The following is a 22,429-nucleotide window of genomic DNA, read 5'->3' on the forward strand; positions in this document are numbered from 1 at the left end:
GAAGACACATTGGGCGAATAACTTCAGAACTCTAATTTTTTGGAAAAAATTCAAGAACATAAATCATTTAAAATCCAGAGGAGGAGTGAAAAACGAAATGTCAATGCAAACATTTAAATCTTCAAAATTTAACAAGAGCCTACCCAAGTGTTAGGTGGGTACCTCAACTTTTCGTAGTGGTAGCTTGAATTGAATATCTCCAGAACTAACGAAATATCGCTATAAAAGTCAGGAACAAAAATATCTCGAAATCATATGAAGATGCGAAAAAACCAAATTTCACGAAAAAAATTGATCTCTGAAAATTGAACAAAAGCCTCCTTTCTGAAAATAAGATGGTATATCAATTTTTCCGAGAAGACACATTGGGCGAATATCTAGAGAAACGATAATATTCCGGAAATAACTGAGGAACTAAAATTATTTGAAATCCAAAGGATGGGAGAAAAACCAAATTTCAATGCAAAAATTCAGTCCTAGAAAATTCATCAAAAGCCTACCCAAGTGTTAGGTGGGTACCTCAACTTTTCGTAGTAATAGCTTGAACTGAATATCTTCAGAACTAACGAAATATCACTATAAAAGTCAGGAACAAAAAGATCTCGAAATCATATGAAGATGCGTAAAAACAAAATTTCACGAAAATAATCGGTCCTTGAAATTTTAAGAAAAACCTTTTTCCTGAAAATAAGATCGTTTATCAACTTTTCCGAAAAGACACATTGGTCGAATATCTAGAGAAATGATAATATTCCGGAAATAACTAAGGAACTAAAATTATTTGAAATCCAAAGGATGAGAGAAAAACCAAATTTCAATGCAAAAATTTAGTCCTAGAAAATTCATCAAAAGCCTACCCAAGTGTTAGGTGGGTACCTCAACCTTTCGTAGTAGTAGCTTGAATTGAATATATCCAGAACTAACGAAATATCGCTATAAATATCAGAAACAAAAATATCTGGAAGTCATATGAAGATGCGAAAAAACCAAATTTCACGAAAAAAATTTATCTTTGAAAATTGAACAAAAGCCTTCTTCCTGAAAATAAAATGGTATATCAACTTTTCCGAGAAGACACATTGGGCGAATAACTTCAGAACTGATAATTTGCTGAAAAAAACTCAAGAACATAAATTATTTAAAATCCAGAGGAGGAGTGAAAAACGAAATGTCAATGCAAAAATTTAGATCTTCAAGATTTATCAAGAGCCTACCCAAGTGTTAGGTTGGTACCTCATTTTTTCGTAGTAGTAGCTTGAATTGAATATCTCCAGAACTATCGAAATATCGCTATAAATGTCAGAAACAAAAATATCTAGATGTCATATGCAGATGCAAAAAAACCAAATTTCACGAAAGAAATTGGTCTTTGAGATTTGAAAAAAGCGTTCTTCCTGAAAATAAGATGGTATATCAACTTTTCCGAGAAGACACTTCGGGCGAATAACTTCAGAACTATAATTTTTTGGAAAAAACTCAAGAACATAAATTATTTGAAATCCAGAGGAGGGTTGAAATACGAAATGTCAATGCAAAAATTCAGATCTTCAAGATTTAACAAGAGCCCACCCAAGTGTTAGGTGGGTACCTCAACTTTTCGTAGTAGTAGCTTGAATTGAATATCTCCAGAACTAACGAAATATCGCTATGAATGTCAGGAACAAAAATATCTAGATGTCTTATGAAAATGCGAAAAAACCAAATTTCACGAAAAAAAAATCGGTCTTTGAAATTTGAAAAAAAGCCTTCTTCCTGAAAGTAAGATGGTATATCAACTTTTCCGAGAAGACACATTGGGCGAATAACTTCAGAACTATAATTTTTTTGGAAAAAACTCAGGAACTTAAATTATTTGAAATCCAGAGGAGAAGTGAAAAACGAAATGTCAATGCAAAAATTAATAATAATATTTATTTATTTGCTCCATCAAATATGTTACATGGAATGTCAGGATATATATAGACAATAATATATAACACGAGTTAAATGTACACAACAAACACTGTTACAAGTTTAACAAACAATGAAAATAAACATTTAAAAAGTACGATCAAGGAATTCTCGCACAGAATAAAAACAATTATCCTTCAAAAAAGTTTTCAACGAATGCAAGAACTCTCTCCCTCTCAGATCTTTCAGACAGTCTGGTAACCTATTGTATATCTTGGCACACATATAATTTGTGCTTGATTGGGTTCTCGTGAGACGATGATGTTTAATCAGTAGATGGTCCCTGTGCCTCGTTTCATAACAATGAAAACTTTCGAGAGTTTTAAAGTCCGAATTATTCTCTACCACATATTTCATACATGCGAGGATGTAAGCAGACGACAGAGTCAGTATTCGCTCCTGTTTAAACAAATGTCTGCAACTTGTTCTGGTTGAGACTCCACACAAAGCGCGAAGAGCCTCTTTCTGTCTCAAAAAAATCCTATGTGCAGCAGAAGAACACCCCCACAGAAGTATACCGTAGGTGGCCACGGATTGAAAGTTGGCAAAATAAGTAATTCTACAGACATCAGCCGAGGAGACTGCTCTCATCCGCCTTATCGTATATATGGCCGTAGACAACCTTCTTGATAATTCAGACATATAGGGTTTCCATGAGAGATTTCTGTCGAATATTATACCTAGTAATTTAATCTGTTCTGCATCGTGATCCCCGTGGCCTCCGAATCTCAGAATCTGGGTTTTATTTATATTTAATTTCAAACCATTTGCAGAAAACCATCCCTGTGCAGCCAGCATAGACATTGAAGACGCATCTCTCAGTAACTCCACAGAATCGGCTCTGTTGAACAAATTCGTATCATCAGCATAGCGTACAGTCGCACTGACAGGGACATTCAGAGGGAGATCGTTCGTGTATATATTAAATAATACTGGTCCCAAAATTGAGCACTGTGGAACCCCACGCTCTGTAGTATAGGTTGTTTTTTGACCCTTCCAGTCAACAATATTCATTCTTCCCTGAAGGAATGACTGGAAGATAAAGAGTGCCGTGCCACGAATTCCATAATACTTCATCTTAAAATTTAAATCTTCAAAATTTAACAAGAGCCTACCCAAGTGTTAGGTGGGTACCTCAACTTTTCGTAGTAGTAGCTTGAGTTGAATATATCCAGAACTAACAAAATATCGCTATAAAAGTCAGGAACAAAAATATCTCGAAATCATATGAAGATGCGAAAAAACGAAATTTCACGAAAAAAATCGGTCTTTGAAATTTGAAAAAAACCTTCTTCCTGAAAATGAGTTGTTATATCAACTTTTCCGAGAAGACACATTGGGCGAATACCTAGAGAAATGATAATATCCTGGAAATAACTAAGGAACAAAAATTATTCGAAATCCAAAGGATGAGAGAAAAAACAAATTTCAATGCAAAAATTTAGTCCTAGAAAATTCATCAAAAGCCTTCCCAAGTGTTAGGTGGGTATATCAACTTTTCGTAGTGGTAGCTAGAATTGAATATCTTCAGAACTAACGAAATATCGCTATAAAAGTCAGGAACGAAAATATATCGAAATCATATGGAGATGCGAAAAAACGAAATTTCACGAAAAAAATCGGTGTTTGAAATTTGAAAAAAAACCTTCTTCCTGAAAATAAGATGGTATATCAACTTTTCCGAGAAGACACATTGAGCGAATAACTTCAGAACTGATAATTTTCTGGAAAAAACTCAAGAACATAAATTATTTAAAATCCAGAGGAGGAGTGAAAAACGAAATGTCAATGCAAAAATTCAGATCTTCGAGATTTATCAAGAGCCTACCCAAGTGTTAGCTGGGTAACTCAACTTTTCGTAGTAGTAGCTTGAATTGAATATCTCCAGAACTAACGAAATATCGCTATAAAAGTCAGGAACGAAAATATATCGAAATCATATGGAGATGCGAAAAAACAAAATTTCACGAAAAAAATCGGTGTTTGAAATTTGAAAAAAAGCTTTCTTCCTGAAAATAATAATAATAATGATAATAATAATACCCTTTATTAGCAAAATATACTATTTACAAACAATGAAATTACAGAAATACAATAATTCAACCATAATGCTCCTCAATGTAAGAAATCAATAATTTTCTGAAATTCCTATAATTATCACAATTTTTTATTTCAATTGGCAATTCATTATATAAAGTTAATCCTCTTACAAGTGTTGACCCTGATGCCGAACAGGTACGAAAAGAATCTACATAAAAGTTATTTCTATTTCTTGTATTATACTCATGCACTTCAGATATATACTTAATATTTTCAGATAAATAGTTTGGCAGCATTTTATGTTCAATCTTATTAATCATTTCTAATGTTCTGAATTTAATCCTTTGTCTTACATTCATCAAATTCAACGCTTCTAACATCAACCTAATTGGAGTTCTTCTATTACACCTCAAGACCATTCTCATACCACGATTCAATATTTTCTGCAGCTTATCTATGCTATTCGATTTCAAGTTGAAAAATATAATATGGTATATCAACTTTTCCGAGAAGACACATCGGGCGAATAACTTCAGAACTATAATTTTTTGAAAAAACTCAAGAACATAAATTATTCAAAATCCAGAGGAGGAGTGAAAAACGAAATGTCAATGCAAAAATTTAGATCTTCAAAATTTAACAAGAGCCTACCCAAGTGTTAGGTGGGTACCTCAACTTTTCGTAGTGGTAGCTTGAATTGAATATCTCCAGAACTTACGAAATATCGCTATAAATGTCAGAAACAAAAATATCTAGATGTCATATGAAGATGCGAAAAAACCAAATTTCACGAAAAAAATCGGTCTTTGAAATTTGAAAAAAAGCTTTCTTCCTGAAAATAAGATGGTATATCAACTTTTCCGAGAAGACACATTGAGCGAATAACTTCAGAACTGATAATTTGCTGGAAAAAACTCAAGAACATAAATTATTTAAAATCCAGAGGAGGAGTGAAAAACGAAATGTCAATGCAAAAATTTAGATCTTCAAGATTTATCAAGAGCCTACCCAAGTGTTAGGTTGGTACCTCATTTTTTCGTAGTAGTAGCTTGCATTGAATATCTCCAGAACTAACGAAATATCGCTATAAATGTCAGAAACAAAAATATCTAGATGTCATATGCAGATGCAAAAAAACCAAATTTCACGAAAGAAATTGGTCTTTGAGATTTGAAAAAAGCGTTCTTCCTGAAAATAAGATGGTATATCAACTTTTCCGAGAAGACACATCGGGCGAATAACTTCAGAACTATAATTTTTTGGAAAAAACTCAAGAACATAAATTATTTGAAATCCAGAAGAGGGTTGAAATACGAAATGTCAATGCAAAAATTCAGATCTTCAAGATTTAACAAGAGCCCACCCAAGTGTTAGGTGGGTACCTCAACTTTTCGTAGTAGTAGCTTGAATTGAATATCTCCAGAACTAACGAAATATCGCTATGAATGTCAGGAACAAAAATATCTAGATGTCTTATGAAAATGCGAAAAAACCAAATTTCACGAAAAAAAAATCGGTCTTTGAAATTTGAAAAAAAGCCTTCTTCCTGAAAGTAAGATGGTATATCAACTTTTCCGTGGAGACACATTGGGCGAATAACTTCCCGATAATAATAAATTCCCCAAGCGTCTGTGACACGGCACACACAAATATACCAAAGTAACACTGATGAGTCCGGTGTGTGTGCCAGGGACGAAACGCATAAGTAGGTATACGTGAAATCCTACATTGGTGACCCCGACGTGATGGCGGAAAACTGCGGCGTTGGAGCGCATGAGGCGACCCACTGCCCCGATCAACGTTACGGCTACTGGGGTGTCCATCGGACACTAGAGCTGATGTCACGCCGAGCCTCGTGTTTCCGTCAACACAGCACGCAAGCCCGACGTGATGGGAATGTCCGTCTTAACGATGTGTCCTGGAAAGCAGAAGGTCGATGCGTAGCTCCCATATATCTGCAATTTCCAACGAAACTCTAGACGCCTATTCCCATGACGTGCAATACGTGCTCCTTGGTCTGCCGCGGTATAGCGGACCTGAATAGGCGGCATTCACCGTCCGCACGATGCCACGAGGTGCAGCTCTGATTAGGCGGCAATCACCCGGCTGCACCGATGACCTCGTAACACGCATAAGTTTCGTTCCTCCGTCACTGGGGAGGGAGTCATGTGGCGGCTCCACATAAAGCTCCACATAGCAACAATATACACAGCATTCGGTAGCCTAGAGGCTAAGACTGTGTTCTCACTCACCGAGATGTAACAAGGTCCCGGGTTCGAGTCCCGGCGGCTCCCGATAATAATAAATTCCCCAAGCGTCTGTGACACGGCACACACAATTATACCAAAGTCACACTGATGAGTCCGGTGTGTGTGTGCCAGGGACGAAACGCATAAGTAGGTATACGTGAAATCCTACAAGTAGTAGTAGCTTGAATTTAATATCTTCAGAACTAACGAAATACCGCTATGAAAGTCAGGAACAAGAATATTTGGCACTCATATGAAGATGCGAAAAAACCAAATTTCACGAAAAAAATCGGTCTTTGAAAATTGAACAAAAAGCCCTTCTTCCTGATAGTAAGATGGTATATCAACTTTTCCGAGGAGACACATTGGGCGAATAACTCGAGAATTGATAATATGTCAGAAAAAACTAAAGAACATAAATTATTTGAAATCCAAAGGAGTAGGGAAAAACCAAATTTCAATGCAAAATTTGAACCTTGAAAATTTAGCAAAAGCCTACCCAAGTGTTAGGTAAGTATTTCAACTTTTCGTTATAGAAATTTGAATTGAATATTTTCAGAACTAACGAAATATCGATATGAAAGTCAGGAACAAGAATATCTGGCACTCATATGAAGATGCGAAAAAACCAAATTCCACGAAAAAAATCGATCTTTGAAAATTGAACAAAAGCCTTCTTCCTGTAAATAAGATGGTATGTCAACTTTTCCGAGAAGAAACATTGGGCGAATAACTTCAGAACTGATAATTATTTGGAACAGACTCAAGAACATAAATGATTTAAAATCGGTTATGACTGATCTCTTCGGGAGAAAACCATGCTGATCGCCATGAATATTGCTGTTTTGTTCAATGAACGATTATAGCCTCGAACTGACAAACCGCTCGGCGATCTTACCAATAATAGGAAGCAGGCTTATGGGTCTATAATTTGAAGTATCAAACTTGTCCCCTTCCTTATACACTGGAGTCACCTTGGCACATTTCCATAATGTAGGCAGCTTCATAGAATCAAAAGAAATATTAAGTAGTCTGGTAACAGGATCAGTTAGAGACTCAGCACAGTTTTTTAGGATGCTAGCAGGAATGTTGTCAGGACCTGGTGCAGAGGTGGGGTCAAGTGATCTTAGAATGTCATTAATTTCTGTGGGACTAAAGCTGATACGATCGAGAGTCTGGTGGCATCTTGGTGCTTCAACATCAGGAATTAGTTCGTCAGGTTCCGATGTGAATGATTGTCCAGAGAATCAGAGCAAATCACTATTATACTGATAAATTTGCTTCTTCAGTGATAATACCTTCCAAAAATTCTACATTGAAAGTTCTTATATTTCCAATTAGCTTATGTGTTCTTCGAGTTCAATAATATAAATTTTTAAATTGTTGAAACAAATAATCTTTCCGAATACAACTCATTCTTCAAATTTTATCAGAACATTATTTATTTTCATCAATCAAACTTGCTTATTTGAGGCAAAAATTTCTCATACGTCTTTATTATTGCTCACATATACCTTCCATGTCGACTTTGTTTTTGAGCAAAAAATATCTCAAGACCACAAAATCTTGAATAGTTTATTCCATTTTTGACAACTACTCTCATTATATCTACTATCTCTTTGTTAAATCACTCAAAAACTTAATCACTCGCAATAGCATGATAATAATGTTAGGACATTACAACTAATCACCTTTCTTTTACTTTCGATAGGGGCGATCAATCGGTCAAGCGTACTTTCATGTGAATCTTCAGGCTTCGTGCCCGGATGCATCGTGATTTTCTAGTGCTATCTAGAGCTAGTTTTCCAATCTTCTGCATCATTGATTCTGTACATCTGTAAAGATACACACACGTCGAGTTGTGGCTCCTCTCGGTTTCACCAATTTCAGTAATATTAAAGTGATAACAAATTGTGGAAACCTTTCAAGTGATACTGCGAGAGAATGGAGTGCTAACTAGCAAGATAAAATTTTTATTCTGTTCTTGTATAACAGTGAAATTCTGAAATTGTGAATCAGTACAGCGGAATTCGCTTATCGCTAGCCATCAAGCAAAACATCCCAAGATATAGAGAAAAAATTGGAAACAAGTGTACAATAAATTCTAAAGAATATCACACAATATCAAAGATATAAGTAATGACGTTAGACGGGAAGTCACCGGATATTACGTTGAAGCAACTTTACGAGGAAATCATTAATAGCAAAGAAGAAGTTAAAAGCTCAATCTCGGCCACTGAAACCAGACTCACACAAGAACTGAAATTATCGAAAAATAGAATAGATCAACTAGAAAAAGAAAACTCCGACTTAAAGGAGAAACGTGAATATGTTGACCGTGAAAACAGGAAAAACAATATCATTATATTTGGTCTCAATAAATCAGTTAAAGAAACTACTCCTCAGTTAATTTGCGAAGAATTACATCGAGTGCTGAATGTCGAAATTAAAGAAAGTGATATTGATAATTGTTATAAGCTTGGAAAGACTGAAGACTCCCCAATAAAAGTAGAGTTAATCTCTAACCTAAAGAAGAAGGTAATATTTTCAAAGGTTAAGCAATTAAAAGATACCCCCCTGAGTATATCTAACGACCTAACGGGGAAACAGCGAGAAGAACTCAAGATCCTGAGGGCGAACCTACTCAAAGCCAGAACAAACTCCACTAGAAAATCATACATACGGGGAAATCGCCTTGTGGTCGGCACCAGGGAATATGCGTTGAAAGAATTAATAAATAACGAGCAGAAAGCTGAGCCCCATGGTCCATTTCTCTCGGCCCAACCCACAAATACATCAGGACATACGCTCAATCATCCTCAACCAGTGTCAAGAAAGGATTCCAACTTGGGTCCAATAGGATCAAGGTTGAGACCCAGAGAGGGCATAGGAAAGTAGTAACAGTACGTACCGTTGGCTCTTTTTTTTTCTCTCATCAATTATATAAAACCATACATAAGAAAATATCACGAAAGCAAAAATAAAAAAAAATAAAATAAAATAAAATAAAAAAAAGGAGAAAAAACAAAAAAAAATTATTATTTTTTTATCTAATTATTTTTTGTTATCCTTTCTCATCAAAAATATGAATCCGTACATTAGAGATTATCACGAAAGCAAGTATGAAACAAAAACAATTGATCATATCGACAAATTCATGCATGAAAAAACGGGCGAACTAAAGATAGTGCACATGAACGTTAGAAGTGTTGCAAGGAATTTTGATGAGTTCATGATTCTCTTGAACTATTTGCCGATACAATTCGACATAATAGTATTGTCGGAAACTTTTCAGATCAATAATTTGGTAATGTATAATATAGAAGGATACCAAATTATTTACAATGAGGGAACTCTAAATAAAAATGATGGTGTCTTGGTTTACCTAAAAGACCATATAGAATATACGCATAAAATAATGAACCTAGGAGAAAGCAAATCTATAGAAGTAAAAATCAATAGCGAAATGAACATGGCATTAACCGTAATTTATAGGTCTCCCCAAACTTGTGTGGACACCTTTAATAAAGATCTTCTAACTTATCTTGATAATATGAATCACGTAAAAAGACATGTGCTGATCGGAGATATGAACATAAATTTATTAACGGATAACGATTTCGTAGACGAATATAAAAATATTATGTACACATATGGGTTTATGTCTATCGTTCATGAATGCACACGCCCTGAAGGAAATAGTTGTATTGACCATATATTTTTCAAAACACCCAACATTGAAAACAAACTGAAAAATGTGAAAGGCTATATTCTGCAGTACCTTATTACGGATCATTTTCCAGTTGTACTGATCATAGGCTCTGAAAAGGATATACCCATACATCGAACTATAGAAAGAAAAGTTAAGCATTATATAGACTACTTTAAATTGAGGGAGGATTTGCTGGAGGAGTCATGGTCTCAAATATAGGAAAAAACTAACTTAAATCACATTGCTCAGCTTTTTATTAATACCTTAGTCAGACACATAAAAAATAATACACAGACAGTAAAATTGAAAAAACAAGAAAGAATTCGAAAGAAGTGGATTACATCCGCAATACTTAAGTTAATTAACAAAAAAAATAACCTTTACATACAAACTAAAAACGAACCTAATAATGAAATAATCAAAAATGAATACATCCACCTGAAAAAAGAAATAGAAATATCGGTGAATAATTCTAAAAAGGCTCATTTACAAAAGGTTATTGACATTTCCCAATGTGAGTCCAAAGCTGTATGGGATTGCATGAAGAATATATGTGGCAGCGGCCTTAAATCTGAAACAGAAATAAAAGAAATAATATTTGACGGTGTCGGCCCGCAAGATAATAAAGAAATAGCTAATATATTCAATGTATATTATAGTAATGTAGGAAAATCTTACGCGGAAAAAATTGATTGTCCAAAAGAGAATAAAGAAGCCGATAAAGCTTTGTGTAATTCCCTCTACTTGATTCCTACTGATCACTTGGAGGTGGAGAATATCATTGCCAAGCTTAAATCGGGGAGAGCGCCAGGTCCGGACTTGATAAAATCCGAGACACTAAAAGAAATTAAAGCAGAGATATCAAGACCGCTATCATACTTAATCAATAAATGTTTTGACGATGGATGCTATCCTGATTTATTAAAATTAGGTATAATTAAACTTCTTTATAAGAGCAGTGATCGTAAACAAGTAATAAATTACAGGCCAATTTCCCTTATTTCGAACATAGCGAAAATAATTGAGAAGATCATTAAAATGCGTATGGTAGATTTCCTGAGAAAGTATAAAATAATTGATGAGAAACAATTTGGATTTATTGAAGGAAAATCTACAGAAGATGCTATCAGAAAATTAAACGGGAAACTATATGAAAATCTAGACAAAAAAATTCCTTCACTGTGTATATTTGTGGACTTGTGTAAAGCGTTCGACACGGTCTGTCATACCCGTCCTCTTGAAAAGATGAAAAACTACGGGTTTAGAGGGCCAATATATGGTATCCTAAAAAGTTATTTGACAAACAGGAAACAGATTGTGGAAGTTGGAGGGATTAGGAGCTCGGAGGAAACTGTTACATATGGTGTTCCACAAGGAACAGTCCTCGGGCCGGTCCTCTTTCTTATTTATATAAATGGATTACTAAAACTGAAGGAATCTAAAGATGCTATATGTTTTGCTGACGATGCAGTTTTTCAGTATCAGGCCGATACATGGGAAGGACTGAAGCAAAAGCCGAAAGTGATTTTTCTGAAATAAGCAAGTGGTTCAAAAATAATAAACTCACCTTAAATGTCGTTAAAACAAAGTACATGGTTTTTACCTCCTATTCTCCTGGCCTACCGGACATGGGAACCCTTCAAATTGATGATAACACTTCCGTAGCTGAAACAAAAGAAATTAAATACCTAGGAGTCACAATAGACCAGCAGCTGAAATGGGACAAACACATCAAAAATTTAACTAATAAAATAAGAGGATTGCTATCCAAGTTTAAACACTTGCGCAATCTGATAAATGACATCAAATATTTAAAGATATGTTACCAGGCTCTGGTGGCATCACAAATTAGTTATGGAATAGTTGGATGGGGTGGAGCTTGTCAGAGCCACTTAAGAAGATTAGAAACAATTCAGAAATGGATACTGAAAATTACATTTTCGTACCTTTTCTAGTCAACAACTATTTGAATTGGCAGGAGTACACGATGTAAGGCAATTATATGCTCTGAAACTCATTATGGACGTCAAGTTGGGTAAGATACCTGTGAAAATACCTCAACATGATTACGGAACCAGGAGAAAAGATTATACTTACCAAGCACCAAGATGTAGTAAAAGTGTGGGACAGAGAAGCCATGCCTACTTGGCCCCAAAAATTTTCAACATAATCCCTGAACACCTAAAGGAAGAAAAAAGTATTAGACTATTCAAGAAACGTTTAAAAATGTGGCTTAATGGTGAAATCAGATCTATCATTAGCAACGTGATAAACAAAAAATGAACTTACCCGAAACATGACAATTATACCCTATGATGACTATATTAAACCAAATAAGACGCACACTTACCCGATTAAAGACAGCAAAATCCTGGCATTGGCATGGAATACCGAATGAGACATCCTGTATTTCGAATCCTTTCATATGGTGGTGGATGGAAGTATCTGGGTTCGAAGCATCCAATTTTTCACTTGTACTTTTTTAGATTTTGTAAATTTTGTTTCCTTTCTTTGCAGAACAGTTTTAGAATGTAAAATTAATTTAGTATCACGTACAGGTTAATATACTCTTTCAGTATATATTACCTCTGTGATGAACTATGTTTATTTGTTGAAGTTCTCGAATAAACTTCATTATTATTATTATTATTATTATGTTCATTGAGTTCTTCGGGTAGCTTATTTGTATTAGTCCCATCTAGTAGATATTTTGGTGTAAAACCTGTTACTGGGCATTATGTTATATTATATTTGTCAACACATTCTCTCACTATTGTTTTCCAAGCTTTCTTTTGTGTAGATTCAATGACTCTACATCTTATTTCATCGACTATGGTTTAGTTTACTCTTTCATTTAGACCATTTGACAAATGTACATTTGAGACTGTGTGAATATAATAATAATAATAATAAATGAGTTATTTTGATTATAAGAAGGCTTTCGACTCACTTCCACATGGCTGGCTGAAGAAAATTTTGGAGATATACAAGATCGATCCAATTATAACCAATTTTCTAAAGCTTGCAATGGACAATTGGAAAACGAACATCGAGCTTTCCACGGCAAACATAAAAACCAATCTGATTCCAATTAAGAAGAGAATTTTCCAAGGAGACTCCTTGAGCCCTTTATAGTCTGCTTGGCGCTGAACCCACTCTCTAAACAGCTAAACGCTATTGAAAAGGGTCTCAACATTAAAGGAAATAATAATACTACCACCCTCAATCATTTGCTGTACATGGATGATTTGAAACTGATAACAGGCAATAAGAACCACCTAGAAATTATGGTCAAACTAGTGGAACATTTTTCGAAAGATGTAGGTATGGAATTCGGATCGGACAAATGTCGTACTCTCAGCGTAGTGAGAGGAAGAATACAAGATGAACCGATCACTCTCGCTAATGGACAGCAAATAAAAGCAATGAAGTCGGAGGATCTTTATAAATATCTTGGAATGAAACAGAACCGACGAATCAACCACCAAAGAATGAAGCAAGACTTAACGACTGAGTTCATTACGAGAATTAAAAAAATCTTAAAAACAAACCTCAACAGCAGGAACATGACGAGAGCCATCAACACATATGCATGTTCAATTCTAACATACTCATTCGGTATAGTTCCATGGAGCAAAACAGACATCGAAAACTTGCAACGTAAAATGAGAACGTTGATGACAAAAGCAAACAAGCACCATCCGAAAAGCAGCATTGAGAGGACTACACTGCAGAGAAATAAAGAAGGCAGAGGTCTTATGGACATCATGGAACTTGCTAGTGGGCAGATAGAAAGCCTACGGGAATACTTCAGAGATCAAGCAAGTACATCAGAGTCACTGTGTGAAGCAGACGAATCAACACCTTTACAACTTCAAAAGGAGCAATCTTCATTCAACCACCAAACAACCCAAGAAAAACTGGAAAGATGGAGAGAGAAGACATTTCAACGAGGTGAACGAGGATCATGTCGACATTGAAGCGTCGAACTATTGGCTCACATCAGGTGCAATGTACCCAGAAAGGGAAGGTTTTCTTTTAGCCATCCAAGATCAAGTGATCTCAACTAGAAATTACTGCAGGCATATCATAAAGGATCGAACTATTACTGACGATCGATGCCTATATGGGTGTCCAACAAATGAGACAATAGAACATATCACGGGAGGATATCAAATGTTTGCAGGAAATGAATATAAAGAGAGACTACACCAAGAATTGGCAACCATATTAAAACTAATTCATTCTGAAAAAATGCCATATTAGAAGTACCGACCGGAGACCATCCTTGAAAACGAACGCTATAAGCTGTACTGGGATCGTACAGTTTTGACTGATAAAACAGTCCCTCACAATAGACCAGATATATTACTAGTCGATAAACATCAAAAGACAGCATTACTCATTGACGTAGCAAAACCAAATAACAACAACCTGCCTCAAAAGGAGGTCGAAAAAATTTCAAAATATAGGGTCCTCGAATTTCAGATTAAGCGCTAGTGGGTAATGATATCAACGAAAACTATCCCAATTATCATCTCAACAACTGGAATAGTGCCCAAAAATCTCAAGAGGAATATCAAGCAATTGGGACTTAGTGAGTATACAGGGTGAGTCTTTGACTTGTACATATATTTTAACCCAAGATTCCTGAGGTCAAAAGAAACACTCTTTTCCTTTACCATTTTTTCCGATTCGGCCGGGTTAAAAAGATACAGGCTGTTGAAAATCGTTAAAAAAATGTGATTTTCGGCTATATCTCGTAAATGGTTCTATTGAAGGAAATGATTTTTGGAATTGTTACGGTTTGAATTTGAATTTAATTATTTACAGTATTCCTTATAATTTGTTCCTGTGGTTAATGATTTCTGTAACAGGAGGTATGTTGCATTGCCGGTAGATGTCATGTTATAGCGTTAAATTCAAACTTGCATTTAAAACACAAAAAGTAACATCAACACGTTCAGTTTTTTCATTCATTTTTTTGTATCTCGGTTATCATTCAATTTGAGTTCTTTTGAAAATGCATTTCGAATATCGTTCTTTTTCCATCGTAGCCTCTCACAGAGTAACAACGAAATTTTGGCGAGCAGTAGAGTTTAAAGTCGGCATTTTTTTGAAATTTATTATGGTAGCTGAATTAATTTTTCTGCTAAGGCAATAATCAATTTAATTTGGATAGCCTAGTCAAATCAAGTATTTATTTTGTGAGCTACAATTGAGTGAAAATCCTCGACAACGAGGGTAAGTTACCTTGTGATCAATTTGAATTGAATTTTAAAGTAATACATACTTTTTTCTGTCATTCTTAGATTTTTATTATATGGTAATTTTTTTTCTATCGGACGTATTGGTATCATTCAAGATCTTCACGAAAATTGCGAGTTAATGGTGCATACCTCCTGGGAAAATTGTTCAATTGGTCCTACATTTGTTGCTAGAGATTTTCATACCGTTTCATTTTGAGTCACTTGGTACAGTTGGCTTGGGGAGGAGATTCACCCTAATTTTAAGATAAGTTCCTTCTCATGGTTTTTTTTTCTTCATTGTTGATTAGATACAATTTTGGATATAATATTAAATTCACCTTTGGCACATTTCCTTTTCTAAATTTTTATTATATTTTCTCATATTAACATTACCAATATTTGAATATTGTAATTTTCACATTATATTCAGTATATTTAATATTCCAGATTTGTATTCGCAGTTCTCAAAGTTTAGTACTCATAATTTCATATTGTCTTATATTTCAACTTATCCAAATTGAGTATCTTTTTTTAAATTTTCTTAATCGTATATTTTTCCAAATTCAACTTCATCCTTATTCTTAGAGATTACATTCCATATTAGCTTGATACTTTAAATTTTTCATCATTCACATTTTGACTGCTTTAACTAGAACTTCATTATCTAAATTACTCATTAGTGTATAATTGTCCTAAGTGCACGGTATTGCAATCTTTCGATTCAGTATATTAGAACTAAGAATTATATATTTGTAAGAAACTTATTAGATTATAGTTGTTGTTATTTCAGATTTAAAAATTTATTTGTGATTAAAAGTACTTAACCCAACCCTGATTAATTAATTGTTTATGACTGATTAATTGTCTCATCAGCAACTTTATAATTGGAATTTATTATCACAGGTTATAATAAAGAAAGTACTACCGTGGCAATTGGCGCCCAACGTAACAACCAATACACGATTAATCGACAATTGTACAGGACATTGTTCATTACTGAAACCAAGTCATACTGTTCTTTGAAGAGGATCAATTCATGCTGAGGGAACACCATCATTTTGAACTGTGAAATTTTCGGTTTTTGGTGAGACACTTTTCTTTTCTCTGTTTGGACCATTTTTTTTTTTGCTACGTTATTTTCATTTATATAATTTTGACTTTTACACTGGAATAGACACATTTTTTAAATATGGCTACCATGTTTTTGAAAATTGAACCCGATCGGTTAATTAAAGAGGAACTAGAGTATGAAATTGCGTTAAGAGGTCTGAAACCTGAAGGGTCAGTTTCGGAGTTGATCAAAATGTTACGAGGTTTATTGAAATTAGAGTCAGAGGGACAATCATTCAAGGAATTTTATAATTTTGATGCAAAAGTAGAATTGGATATATGTTCTGCTAAGGTTGACGAAATTGAAGTTTATCTCAAAGAACCTTTTTCAGGTTCTATGCAACGCAAAATTAGAACAAAATTAAGTCATTTATTGGGTAGAGTAGAAAGAATCAAACCATCTGAACAGGATAAAACCTTATGTGAATTAAGATCTAAGTTACTCACTGCGAGTTTGCGCTTAATGTCTTCATATGAGAGTAAATTAATGGGTGATTCTAAGGCTCCAAAATCATTGCCTGCGGAGGTAGAATTCGAGCAAAGTTTCTTGAATCAAAAAGCCGTGAGTTCGACACCAACAAAAAATTTATCTGCTAATGTTTCTGGTAATATTCAAAATAACAGCTTAACAACAGCGACTAATATGATGCAAAATTTGAATGTAGTAGATCCTAAAATTCACTTGAAAAGTCTGGGAATTAAATATTCAGGTAGAAACGATTCTCTGAGCTTGAATGCTTTTTTCGAAAGAGTAAATGATATTATGGAAGCAAGAGGTTATTCGGAAGAATTTATGTTCAGAATCGCATCAGAATTGTTCGAGGGTGAAGCACTAGTATACTATAGAGCGGTCAAGAGTTTGGTTGATGATTGGAAGGAACTTATTGCTATTTTTCGAGATGAATTTTTCAGAGATGGAGACAGAAAAATCTTTGAACAAATTAAAGGAAGAACTCAAGGTGAAACTGAGACAATAGCTATCTATGTAGCATATATGCAAAACTTGTTCAATAGATTGTCTTTCTCAGTCGATGAAAAGGTAAAGTTAGAGTTAATAAAAGATAGAATCAGGCCAGAATATCGTATAGGGTTCGGATTGATAGATGATATTAATTCTCTGGAAATGTTGATTAAATTGGGTCGTAAGTTGGAGGATAATAAGCGTTATGTTAATAATTTTATTCCACCGTCATCAAATAAGCATGCAATTGAAGTTGATTTAGAATACAAGCGCGAATCGACAAAGGGTAAATTATGTAATTTAGAGACTGAAAAACAGGTTAGTTTTAGTGATTATAAACCAAGTATTTCTAAGTCAGAAAATGAACAATTTAGTGATGATAATAGGTTGAGAAGCAGAAGTAGATCCAATTCGCGAAGTAGAAATAGATCAAATTCCCGAGGTAGCACTAGAACTAGAGATTCTTCTAAGAATAGATATTGTTGTTCAGAAGTTAATTATAGTAAAGATGGACAATACTCAGATAGGAACTATTCAAATAAGTCATATGGAAGTCAGCATAAAACATATCCTTATCAGAAACGTTTGAATGATGATAGATCTCCAAGTGTAGATAGGAATAGTGCGCAGAATAGTAAAAGACCAATTATCGATCAAAGTGACAGAAATAGGGCTCAGAATTCTTTTCAAGATTCGTCTGTTGTTTGTTTCAAGTGTCAGGGAAAAAATCATTTAGCTAGACATTGCACAGTAAAATCAATTCGATGTTACAATTGTGGTAGGTTCGGATTTACAAAATTAAATTGTCCAAGTTGTAATTTAAACCACTAAGGAAGTCAAGTGTGGACCGAGCTTCGACTTCAGAACCTTTATCGGTTAATCAACATATATCTTCAGATGATTATTATAATTTGGGTTCGGATACTTCAGATTTTGTTTGTTCTAAAGAAGAAATCGAAACTTTCAATAATAAATATAAACCAGTTTTAAATTATATTTTAGACGGAGTTTCAGGAGGAGAGTGTCCATATATTTCAGTAGACATTTATAATAAAAAATTTAAAGGATTATTAGACTCAGGAGCTAATCAAATATTCATCAATGAATCCACTTACGAATTTTTACATCAGTTAGGAATAGTCTTACATACGGAAAATGTGTCGTCATGCGTTTTAGCGAATAATCAGGAACTTAAATGCTTAGGATTTGTCAATATACCTATTACTTTGGAAAATAAGACACATATATTTAAATGCTTTGTATTGTCTGACTTACGTCATAGCATTGTACTGGGAACGGTTTTTTGGATTAAGATGGGTATAGTTCCAGATTTGAGGAAAGGTTATTGGAGCTTTAGTAAAGAACAATCTTTTTATTCTGATTCTCTGAATTCTTTACAAACTTCTGATGATTTAACGAATTGTCAGAGGAAAAAACTAAATCAGATTGTTGATGGTTATTTCAATAGAATGCAGAATGTAAAATTGGGTTGTGTCAAAGATATTGAGCATGAAATAATAACGAGCAGTAAACCTATAAAATCTAAATATTATCCAGTGAGTCCTTACATGCAAACTAAAATAAATGAGGAAATAGATAAAATGCTCGATTTAGATGTAATTGAACCTTCTAATAGTGGTTGGAGTTCACCAATTCTTATGGTTCCAAAAAAGGATAACACTTATAGATTTTGTGTTGATTTCCGAAAGCTAAACGCTGTAACTGAGAAGTGTGCTTATCCTTTACCACATATTTCCTCAATTCTCGATAGTTTAGGTAATGCTAAATATCTTACTTCGTTGGATATAAAAAACGCTTATTGGCAAATCAAACTTTCCGAGAAAAGTAAACAATATACAGCGTTTACCATTCCAGGACGCGGGTTGTTTCAATTTAAAAGATTGGCATTCGGTTTAACTAATGCCCCTGGAACATTTCAAAAAATAATAGATGTTTTACTTGCCGAATTTCCAGGTTACGTATTCAGATATTTGGATGATATAATTATAGTAACATCTGACTTCGAAACTCATTTGCGTATATTAGAAAGTATTCTCGACAAATTAGCACAGGCAAATTTAGTTCTGAACAAGGAAAAATGTGTATTTTGTAGACCAGAGTTGAAATTTTTAGGATATATAGTAAATAGGAACGGTTTAGCTGTAGATCCAGATAAAATAAGTGCGATAGTTAATATGCCCAGCCCAAAGTCACCTAGGGAGGTGAAGAGAGTAATTGGCATGATTATGTGGTATCGTAAATTTATTCCAGACCTGTCGACTATCACAGAACCCATCACTAAACTTACTCGTAAAAATTGTAAATTTGTATGGTCAGCCGACTGTGAACAAGCTTTCGCTAAAATTAAAGATCTTTTAGTGAGTGCTCCAATTTTGGCTTGTCCAAATTTCGAATATCCATTTATTCTTGAATGTGATGCTAGCTCTTATGGCCTTGGTTGCGTTTTATCTCAGGTTTATGATGGAAGAGAACACGTAATTTGCTATCTTTCTCGGAGTTTAACTCGTACTGAGAGAAATTTTTCAGCAACTGAACTTGAATGTTTGAGCGTGCTGTGGTCAATAGAAAAATTACGTTGTTATTTAGAAGGTGCTCCAAATTTTACAGTAATCACAGATCATCATAGTTTACTTTGGCTTAATAATCTTAAAGACCCACACGGTAGACTAGGAAGATGGGTACTAAAACTTCAAATGTACAATTTCACTATTTTGCATAGACCAGGAAGATTTCATCAAGTACCAGATTGCCTTTCTAGAGCAATTCCTGAGGAAACTTTTGTCATGTCTGAAATTTCATTGGAAAATATCAAGGATTCTTGGTACAATAAGCTTGTAAGTCAAGTTAAGATAAATCCTTTGAAATATTCAAATTTTAGAATTTCTGACGGCGGAATTTTATATAAAAATATGGGTAAGACCTCATCTGATGCAACTACATGGAAGCAAGTAGTACCTAAAGAAAAACGTATTGAGTTACTCAAGAAATTTCACGATGATCCTACAAGTGGAGGACATTTCGGTATATACAAAACATACCATAGAATTTTGGAAAATTATTGTTGGCCTGGGATGCAGCATGATATTACTAGATATGTAAATAAATGTAAAATATGCGCTGCACATAAACCGGAACAAAAACTAAAAGCTGGTATAATGGGTAAGAAACCTGAAGTTAATAGATGTTGGCAATACAAAGCTATTGATTTGATTGGTCCTTTTCCTCGTAGTACTAAGGGTTATCAACATATTTTGGTGGTTTGCGATTTTTTTAGTAAGTTCACACTACTTTATCCTTTGCGACAAGCAACAGCATCTTCAATAATAAGAATTTTAGAAGAACAGGTATTTTTGTTATTCGGAGTTCCTGAAATACTTAAGTGTGACAATGGCACTCAATTTAAGAGTAAAGAATTTTCAAAGTTGCTTAATGAATATCATGTGAAAGTATTTTATAATCCTCTTTATCATCCGGAACCAAATTTCTCAGAGAGGTCGAATAGAGTTATAAAAACTATGATAGCTAGTTACATTGAAGAAAATCATAAAAAATGGGACAAATATTTACCTCAATTGGCTTGTGCCTATCGTACAGCGAAACATGAAGTTGTTAATAATACACCGTATTCTATAAATTTTGGATGTGAAATGATTGTGGATGGTAATGATTATGAATTAATCAGGGATAGAGAAAGTATTGTGGATGGAGTCAAGGAGAAACAAGGTAGTAAAGAGTCGGAAAAGCTAATGAGGATGGAAAAATTGAGACTATTCGTGAAAGATAGGTTGAAAAAAGCTCATGAAAAAACTAAACACGATTATAATTTGCGGCATAGACCTCAACAATATAGTGTAAATGATTTTGTTTGGGTAAAATCACATTTCTTGTCATCCAGTATAAAAGATTTTTCAGCTAAATTAGGTGATAAATTTTGTGGTCCATATAGAGTATCGAAAAAGCTAGGGGTTAATACATATGAACTTAGAGATGATTCAGGTGTTTCTAAGGGAAATTGGCATGTGTCTCAACTTAAGCCTGATAAAACTCTTGATGCTGGTCAGTGATTGGGGTGAAGTTTTCTTCTCTCATGTTGACTGTATCGATTATTTGCTTGCTTTCTTTGGAAAAAAATCTTCGATTTTTTTTTTATGGGAAGGGGAGGTATGTTACGGTTTGAATTTGAATTTAATTATTTACAGTATTCCTTATAATTTGTTCCTGTGGTTAATGATTTCTGTAACAGGGGGTATGTTGCATTGCCGGTAGATGTCATGTTATAGCGTTAAATTCAAACTTGCATTTAAAACACAAAAAGTAACATCAACACGTTCAGTTTTTTCATTCATTTTTTTGTATCTCGGTTATCATTCAATTTGAGTTCTTTTGAAAATGCATTTCGAATATCGTTCTTTTTCCATCGTAGCCTCTCACAGAGTAACAACGAAATTTTGGCGAGCAGTAGAGTTTAAAGTCGGCATTTTTTTGAAATTTATTATGGTAGCTGAATTAATTTTTCTGCTAAGGCAATAATCAATTTAATTTGGATAGCCTAGTCAAATCAAGTATTTATTTTGTGAGCTACAATTGAGTGAAAATCCTCGACAACGAGGGTAAGTTACCTTGTGATCAATTTGAATTGAATTTTAAAGTAATACATACTTTTTTCTGTCATTCTTAGATTTTTATTATATGGTAATTTTTTTTCTATCGGACGTATTGGTATCATTCAAGATCTTCACGAAAATTGCGAGTTAATGGTGCATACCTCCTGGGAAAATTGTTCAATTGGTCCTACATTTGTTGCTAGAGATTTTCATACCGTTTCATTTTGAGTCACTTGGTACAGTTGGCTTGGGGAGGAGATTCACCCTAATTTTAAGATAAGTTCCTTCTCATGGTTTTTTTTTCTTCATTGTTGATTAGATACAATTTTGGATATAATATTAAATTCACCTTTGGCACATTTCCTTTTCTAAATTTTTATTATATTTTCTCATATTAACATTACCAATATTTGAATATTGTAATTTTCACATTATATTCAGTATATTTAATACTAGCTTTTGCCCGCGACTTCGTCCGCGTGGCGTGTTATAAAAGAGAGATCTTTGTGGGTGTTGGAGAAAAGTTTAAAAAA

The 22,429-nt window shown here is 34.1% G+C and overlaps 1 long non-coding RNA gene across 2 annotated transcripts; it reads right to left on the bottom strand.

Moving 5' to 3' along the window:
- Nucleotides 1-9,825: 9,825 nt before the first annotated feature.
- Nucleotides 9,826-12,901, bottom strand: LOC123682421. 2 transcript variants are annotated; one of them, XR_006747817.1, is made up of 6 exons: nucleotides 12,302-12,901; nucleotides 12,049-12,132; nucleotides 11,898-11,995; nucleotides 11,519-11,616; nucleotides 10,630-10,788; nucleotides 9,826-10,522 (listed from the first exon to the last, which is right to left on the bottom strand). It is a non-coding gene; the product is annotated as an uncharacterized LOC123682421 (long non-coding RNA). The 2 variants fall into 2 exon arrangements; XR_006747816.1 differs by having other exon boundaries at nucleotides 12,049-12,901.
- Between the last annotated feature and the right edge of the window lie 9,528 nt (nucleotides 12,902-22,429).

This window comes from Harmonia axyridis, chromosome 6, assembly GCF_914767665.1.
Source record: "Harmonia axyridis chromosome 6, icHarAxyr1.1, whole genome shotgun sequence".
Lineage (NCBI taxonomy): Eukaryota > Metazoa > Arthropoda > Insecta > Coleoptera > Coccinellidae > Harmonia > Harmonia axyridis.